General features: G+C 50.5%; 1 pseudogene; it reads right to left on the reverse strand.

The window, feature by feature from the left end:
- Nucleotides 1-8,433: 8,433 nt before the first annotated feature.
- LOC142286623 (U2 spliceosomal RNA) lies at nucleotides 8,434-8,640 on the reverse strand (annotated as a pseudogene).
- Nucleotides 8,641-8,889: the final 249 nt, after the last annotated feature.

The following is an 8,889-nucleotide window of genomic DNA, read 5'->3' on the forward strand; positions in this document are numbered from 1 at the left end:
ACGTGGCATGAATTGGCTCTCTACGCCTTGGAAGTCCTGGCCTGCCCTGCCGCTAGCGTTTTGTCAGAGCGTGTTTTTAGTGCCGCAGGTGGAATCATTACAGATAAACGCACCCGCCTGTCAACTGAAAATGCTGACAGGCTGACTCTGATCAAGATGAACAAGGGTTGGATTGGGCCAGACTTCACCACACCACCAGCAAATGAGAGCGGAATTTAAAGTTTGTAACGGGAATTTGCCATGTACCTCCAGTCACCCATGGGTACACACTTCTGGACTTTGGATAATCGCTGGACTGCTCCTCCTTCTCCTCATGCGCCACCATGATGACCGTTACAAGAGTTAGGCCTTTGTTTCAGGTATACCCCCAGTGGTAAATTTTTTCGCCCATTCTTTGCAGAATGGACATTACAACGACAGGAGACCCGCTCCTTTGCAATGGGAACAATGTTTTGAGGCCCTCATGCACGTCTCTATGCAGGGACAACGTGGAGCCTCCCAATTTTTGGCTGCCCTGCCAAAGGGCTATACTATAATACACCCACTTCCTGACAATGGACACTTAATGTTTTGAGGCCCTCATGCACGTCTCTATCCAGGGACAACGTGGAGCCTCCCAATTTTTGGCTGCCCTGCCAAAGGGCTATACTATAATACACCCACTTCCTGACAATGGACACTTAATGTTTTGAGGCCCTCATGCACGTCTCTATCCAGGGACAACGTGGAGCCTCCCAATTTTTGGCTGCCCTGCCAAAGGGCTATACTACAAAAGACCCACTTCCTGACAATGGACACTTAATGTTTTGAGGCCCTCATGCACGTCTCTATCCAGGGACAACGTGGAGCCTCCCAATTTTTGGCTGCCCTGCCTAAGGGCTATACTATAATACACCCACTTCCTGACAATGGACACTTAATGTTTTGAGGCCCTCATGCACGTCTCTATCCAGGGACAACGTGGAGCCTCCCAATTTTTGGCTGCCCTGCCAAAGGGCTATACTATAATACACCCACTTCCTGACAATGGACACTTAATGTTTTGAGGCCCTCATGCACGTCTCTATCCAGGGACAACGTGGAGCCTCCCAATTTTTGGCTGCCCTGCCAAAGGGCTATACTACAAAAGACCCACTTCCTTCCAATGGGCACTTCAGGTTTACAGGCCCTCATGCACGTCTTTATCCAGGGACAACGTGGAGCCTCCCAATTTTTGGCTGCCCTGCCTAAGGGCTATACTATAATACACCCACTTCCTGACAATGGACACTTAATGTTTTGAGGCCCTCATGCATGTCTCTATCCAGGGACAACGTGGAGCCTCCCAATTTTTGGCTGCCCTGCCAAAGGGCTATACTACAAAAGACCCACTTCCTTCCAATGGGCACTTCAGGTTTACAGGCCCTCATGCACGTCTCTATCCAGGGACAACGTGGAGCCTCCCAATTTTTGGCTGCCCTGCCAAAGGGCTATACTACAAAAGACCCACTTCCTTCCAATGGGCACTTCAGGTTTACAGGCCCTCATGCACGTCTCTATCCAGGGACAACGTGGAGCCTCCCAATTTTTGGCTGCCCTGCCTAAGGGCTATACTATAATACACCCACTTCCTGACACTGGACACTTAATGTTTTGAGGCCCTCATGCACGTCTCTATCCAGGGACAACGTGGAGCCTCCCAATTTTTGGCTGCCCTGCCTAAGGGCTATACTACAATAGACCCACTTCCTTACAATGGGCACTTCAGGTTTACAGGCCATCATGCACGTCTGTATGCAGGGGCATTGGTGAACCTCACAATTTTGGACTGCCCTGGCAAAGGAAAATACTACAAAGACTCAGTTCCTCAAAATGGGCACATTAGACTCAGAGGCCTTTATGTACGTCTCTTCTCAGGGACATCGGAGTGCCACACAATGTTTTACGTAAAATCTTTCATGTATTGATCTCAAAAAGTAACATACATTAGCTCTATCTCACTATTGGGTATGTGCCCTTAACATTTCCGCTATGAAAAATCATTTTGGTGTCATTTTGGAAGGTTTTCTGGTGAGTCCGTAAAAATGGCGTAAAACGCGGACAAAATTATTCACAGCTGTGACTTTTGAGTGATAAATGCTTCAAGGGGTCTTCCCCATGCTGTTGCCATGTCATTTGAGCACTCTTCGGAGACTTTTGTGCCATTTTTAGGGTTTCTACATGCTGCCGGTGGTCATTTCACAAAAATACTCGGGTCTCCCATAGGATAACATTGGGCTCGGTGCTCGGGCCGAGTACACGAGTATCTTGGGAGGCTCGGCCCGAGCTTCGAGCACCCGAGCTTTTTAGTACTCGCTCATCACTACTAATAAACCTAAAAAATAAAAATAAATTGAATAAAAATCATGAATGTTGTGTTATAACAGGAAATTCGGTGTAAGAATGAATATCCGGGATGAGAGTTCAGCGAATGAGTTATAGAAATTGTTACAAAAAGGAGTGTGTACGGTTTATGCGTAAATTTTCAGAATGCGTACATGAAAATTATATGTATGTGAGAATGTCCCCCATGCTTTGTAAAAAGTTATTTATGAAAATGTAAATAAAATATATAAAAATGCCTAATTATTTATAATTTATGAGAAAGATATATATGTATGGAAGAATGTTATAAGGTGTCCAAGAACCATAAAGAAAAAGGGTGCATATATAATGTTAGAGGTCTAGAGTTCCACCAGGCTATATCACCCCTAAAGAAATAGAAAGAAGACCTTACTACCTGTGTACCCCAAAAAAAGCTATATTTCGTAGCCAGGATTATGGTGGAGATATGCACAAATGAAATAAGAATATAAAGTAATACAATAAGATTATAAAACCAATATGTGTGCATTCATGCACCACCCGGTACGCTACCCTTGCCAAATTGCTCACTCTAGATCCCCACACGATCCATGAAGCCGTTCCCCCGGTCACACCGCCTGCTGCCGGTTCCCACTCATCCCTGGGGGAGTTAGGCGAGTGGTATCGAGAGCTACATGTCGGCACTGATGATACCCCCATACACCACAAGGAAGGGGTATACCAGGTGGTACAGGAGTATGAGCGGGTTTTTAGCAAGCACCCTCTAGATTTTGGGCAGATTAAAGGGGTTCAACACCACATCCCTACCGGTACACACTCCCCTATTAAAGAGAGATACAGGCCTATTCCCCCTGCGCACTACCAATGCGCCAAAGACATGTTGAGGAACATGAAGGAGGCAGGGGTTATTAGGGACAGCTGTAGTCCCTGGGCCGCTCCGTTGGTGCTGGTTAAGAAGAAGGATGGCACCATGCGGATGTGTGTGGATTACCGGAAGATTAACCAGATAACGCATAAGGATGCTTACCCTCTGCCCCGCATCAAAGAGTCCCTGGCCTCGCTGAGAACCGCTAACTACTTCTCCACCCTTGACCTCACCAGCGGGTACTGGCAGGTGGCCGTGGCACCGGAAGACCGAGAGAAGACTGCCTATGGGACCGTTTTGCTGTACTTGGATGATGTGATTGTGTACTCACAGACGTATGAAGCCCACCTGGAGCACCTAGCCGAGGTGTTCGCGTCCCTTGCCAAGTATGGGATGAAGCTGAAGCCCTCAAAGTGTCATCTGCTGAAACCCAGAGTGCAGTACCTAGGACATGTGGTTGGTGCGGAAGGTGTCGCCCCCAACCCCGAGAAGATCACCGCCATCCAAGACTGGCCGAGACCGACCACAGTGAGGGAAGTGAGGCAGTTTCTGGGCCTGGTGGGATATTACCGTCGCTTCATTAAGGGGTACACAAAGATGGCTGCCCCCATGCAAGACCTCCTCGTAGGACAGACCAAGGGTGGTAGATCCCTAGTAGCCCCATTGGTGTGGGAAGAAAAGCATGAGGAATCCTTCCGCCAGCTGAGAACAGCCCTGACCGGAGAGGAAATCCTAGCGTACCCTGACTACAGCCGCCCATTCATCCTCTACACCGACGCAAGCAATGTGGGCTTGGGGGCTGTTCTATCCCAGGTCCAAGACAGAAGGGAAAAGGTAATAGCTTATGCTAGCCGAAAACTCCGACCGACTGAGAGGAACCCTGAGAACTACATCTCCTTCAAGCTTGAGCTCTTGGCACTGGTGTGGGCTATCACCGAGCGGTTCCGCCATTACCTGGCAGCAGCCAAGTTCACCGCGTACACAGACAATAACCTGCTGACCCATCTAGATACGGCCAAGCTGGGCGCGTTGGAGCAGCGGTGGGTGACCAGGTTAGCCAACTACGATTTCACCATCAAGTACCGGGCCGGCCGTACCAACGTCAATGCCAATGCACTCTCCCGGATGCCCCACCTGTCGGAAGAGGGGCCAGAGGATGATGACCTCGAAGAGATCGAGTTGCCTGCATTTCACCGGCCATTCACTGAGAAGGTGCACGTCTACCAACAACGGGTGAACCTGGATCCGCTGCCCCGACAGGACTGGCAGGAAGCTCAGGACCAGGCACCTGCTGTCCGCCTGGTCAAGACTCTAGTGGAACAGGGTTCTGCTGGGATAGACCCTGCTGCCCCTGCCGAAGCCCAACGTCTGTGGCAAGAACGGACCCGGCTATACCTACACCAGGGGAAGTTGTATCGCGAGCTGATTAATCCAAAGACTCACGAGAAGATCCGCCAGCTGGTGATTCCCCAGGCTAACGTGCCCACCGTCCTGCAAGCATACCATGATGGTGCAGTGCACTTCGGGTGGAAGAAGCTAGAGATGTTGTTAAGAGAGCGGTTCTATTGGAGTGGAATGCGGGAATCTGTGGAGGCCTGGTGCCGAGAATGTGGCCCTTGCGCATTGAGAAGGAAGGACGAGGCCAGCCAGAAGGCACCCCTACACCCGATCATTACACACCAACCGCTGGAGCTGGTTGCCCTTGACCATGTAAAGCTCACCCCCAGCCGAAGTGGGTACACCTACGCTCTGACCATCGTAGACCACTACTCGAGGTTCCTGGTGGTTGTCCCAGTTAAGGACTTAACCGGCCGCACCGCTGCTAAGGCTTTCCAGGCTTATTTCTGTTGACCGCATTGGTACCCGGAGAGGGTGCTTACCGACCAGGGTCCGGCCTTTGAAGCAGAGGTATTCCAGGAATTCTGCCAGTTGTACGGCTGCAAGAAAATCCGGACCACGCCTTACCACGCCCAAACCAATGGCATTTGTGAAAAGATGAACCACTTGGTCCTGGGCCTCCTCAAGACGTTACCACTGGAAGAGCGGAACCTGTGGCTGGAGAAGCTACCTGACCTGGTCGATATGTACAACAACATCCCTTCCAGCTCTACGAAATGCACTCCAGCATACCTGATGAGAGCTCGTCCCGGCCGGCTACCAGTGGATCTGGAAATGGGCTTGGAAGCTTCAGAAGCACTCCTGTCGACAGCTGAATGGGACACTCGGCGGAGGACACAGTACCGACAGGTCCAGGAGTATGTTGAAAAGAACTTGTGCCGGAGTCGGGGACAACAGGAGCAGTGCTTCAACAAGAAGGCGCCTGCCGGTTCCTTCCAACCTGGGGATGTAGTGCTGAAGCGGAAAAGAAGGGCCCACAAGCTGGATGATCAATGGGAAAAAACCCCGTATGTAGTCCAGCCCACAGGATGGGAGAATGAGAAGGCCTACCAGATCAGCCGTGACCAGGGGGGGACTTTGGCCACGGTTTCCCGAGACCACCTGAAGAAGTGCCCACCAGCATTGAGAGTAGCGGATGAGGCTCCAGTTCCCAGTCCAGTGGAGAAGGAAAAAGAGGTAATCCACACCATGATGGGTGATTTTCCAGCAGACTGGCCTACACAGAACGGTGCGGTGATCCTTCCAGTGATACTGTTCCCACAACCCGTGGATGAAGAAATGATGGAAACGGTTAACCGCGAGCCAGTGCCCAGGGATGTACCTGTACCCAGCTCCCCTACGCCTCCGCCTGCCCCACATGATAGCAGGGAGGAGGAACTGACTGTTCCCTCTGCCCCACTGCCTGTCACCACTGACACCGGACCCCGAAGGTCCACTCGCCCCAACCTAGGTAGACCCCCACTTAGGTACAGGGAAACTACTCTTTAAAAGGGGGGGGGGCTTTATGTGTTGAGTGTACCAGTTTGAAAGTTTTAAATGATAAGTAAAGATGATCAACCAAAGAAGTTTACCTGATTGAACCGTGATTAAACCGGCCGTTGCCGGCAACTGTTGTCCCCGTAGGGACTGTGCAACCATTGCGTAAGGAACTGCTTACGGACAAGCCCGAGAACTTGCAGGGCAACCACAAACTTAGTGCAATGTAAATAAAAATGTTTGTTGGCTTGACACCGTTACCGCCTCCGGAGAGGCTGATTTGGGAGGATGGGCCTGGAGGAAAGGGATGGCCTAGGCCCGCCACTACCGTAACCGGTGGCGATCCTCCGGGGGTTCAGGGGTCCCCTTGGACGTGGGCCCCCTGAAAGAGACAGAACCCGCTCGGGCAATTTGGTGCTGGACTGGGGTCAAGGGGTGCTGCCCGCTTCTTAGGGGCAGCATCAGGGCCAGGTTGTTTGGGTGGGAGAAGAGCGGAAGCTGTACCGTTGTAAAATGTTTATGATGCTTTTACATGTTTTACCGTTTTATTCTTTTTCAGTTGTGAAAATAAAACCGGTGATGGACGGGCAGCCCGCGGACGGTCTGCATTTTACTATAGGGGAATGTGGCGCCCTGGACAAGCCAGGTCGTCACAGGTACTACACCAACACACTCTACACTCCGGCTAGGCACACCGAAGCTAAACACAAATCCTAGTTGCCTTCCTCCAGGGGCTGATGTCCACACCAGGGGGTGGGCCAGGCGGTTGATCCCACCCACCGAGGAGTTCACAGTCCTGGAGGCGGGAAAAGGAGTCAGATTAGAGATCAGTTTTGGAGTTAGAGAAGTGAAGAGGAGAGGAGACTGACCGTGTCCGGGTGTGTGGCCCGGGCACTCAGCAAGGTTGGCAGACGGTGGTGACCTTCTGCAGGAGAGGCTGATTGGAGTGAACCGTACGGACCGGGGATGGGCGGTGGCCCGCCGGTACCAGATCGGGGAGTGAAGAGAAGCCAGCACCATCCGGCAGGGCCTACGGACCCCGACCAGGCTAGGAGTCGCCGTAAAACCGGTCAAATCCGTTAGCGACAGGAACCTCCAGGGTTTCCCAGCAGTCAAGACCCGATTGAAGGCAACAGCTCACACCGTAGAGGGAAGCACAGTCACCGCCAAGGCTACAGTTCCCAGGGCCAGAGCCTGCGGGCAAAAGGGGCTCCCTCAGCATCCATCCAAGCTGGGGAGCGGGTTACCGGTGGGAAGCCCGCTAGATTTTGGGGGAATAAAAGGGGTCCAACACCACATCCCCACAGGTGCACACCCACCCATCAAAGAGAGCTATAAGCCAATACCACCTTCACATTGCCAGTGTACCAAGGACATGTTGAGCAACATGAAGGCGGCTGGGGTTATCCGTGACAGTTGTAGCCTTTGGGCAGCTCTGTTGATCCTGTTAAAAAAGAAGGACGGCACCACTCCCCGTATTGAGGAATCGCTAGCTGCATTGAGAACTGCAAATTATTTTTCTACCCTTGATCTCACTAGTCACTATTGGCAAGTGTCCGTTGCTGAGGCAGACCGGGAGAAGACCGCCTTCGCCACCCCTATGGGTCTCTGCGAGTTCAAAAGCATGCCCTTCTAGCTGTGCAATGCGCCAGGAACCTTCCAGAGGCTGATGGAATGCTGCTTGGGACAAGATTTTAGGGTGTATAAAAAGGGAGATTAGATCCCGTGATCCCAACGTATTGTTACACCTCTATAAATCACTTGTAAGGCTACATCTGGAATATGGGAACCAGTTTTGGGCTCCACATTTTAAAAAGGACATTCAGAAGTTAGAGTCAGTTCAAAGGTGGGCAACTAGACTACTACAAGGAATGGAAGGCCTCCCATATGATGACAAGTTGAAAAAGTTATTAAGTGATTATTGGCTGCAATGGGGCTTTCTGGCTGGTGCCAGCCTCTCTTCTTAGCACACAGGAACCACAATCCCTACACCATGCTTCAATGGATTCTCTCATCCCAGCCCAGTAAAACTACATATTTTACACAGTCATAAGCAGCCAAAAGGGATCTATTCTATTCAATTGCAAATGATCTAGATAAGACTGAGAATAAGATACTGCACGGGACATAGCAGAGTTGGTCAAGTTGAGTGGAGATGAGTTTGCTATTTGGCACAGCTTTTTGCATCTATAAAGCAAGTAAAAGGTGTGAAAGATAAAAAAAAGGGTGAAAGTGTGAAAAGTGAATTGGCCAAATTGAGGTGCATATAAAGTTTTTGCTTTCTTTCAATTCACTAATGGGGCTCATTTGAATCAGGTGAATTGAGTTCTGCTTTTGGAAACTGGGTTAAGAAGGGGTGCACCGGTCCTGGAGGTACTGCAATACCAGGTCAATGCGTGGAGTGGACAGAGCAAGATTTTTTCCATCTCCTTGTTCTAAAAATCCATTTAATATATGGTCCCCAGAGAGGGGACGTATCAGATATTAAACTGATAAGAACAGATTTAATTTTTTTTTTTTTCTGTTTATCAGTAGGACTTCAAAATAACAAAGGTGATCGCCTCCCGTTGCCTGGGAACCGTCCAGGCACAAGAGGGCTATGTGTCACCAGAAGGCGAAACTACACTTGATCTTAGCCAAAAGGCCGAGAAGCTATAACCCGAATTGGTTACGGCCTTGAGTGGCACCCTGGCCTATACCGGACACATCTTAGGGAGAGGGAGACAAACCCACGCCTACAGAAGACATTTTGTCACCCAAGCCAACCCTTGAAAAGGCTGTTTTGCAGAGCAAAAACAAGAAGAATG

This window comes from Anomaloglossus baeobatrachus, unplaced genomic scaffold (assembly GCF_048569485.1).
Source record: "Anomaloglossus baeobatrachus isolate aAnoBae1 unplaced genomic scaffold, aAnoBae1.hap1 Scaffold_67, whole genome shotgun sequence".
In the NCBI taxonomy this organism is placed as follows: Eukaryota; Metazoa; Chordata; class Amphibia; order Anura; family Aromobatidae; genus Anomaloglossus; species Anomaloglossus baeobatrachus.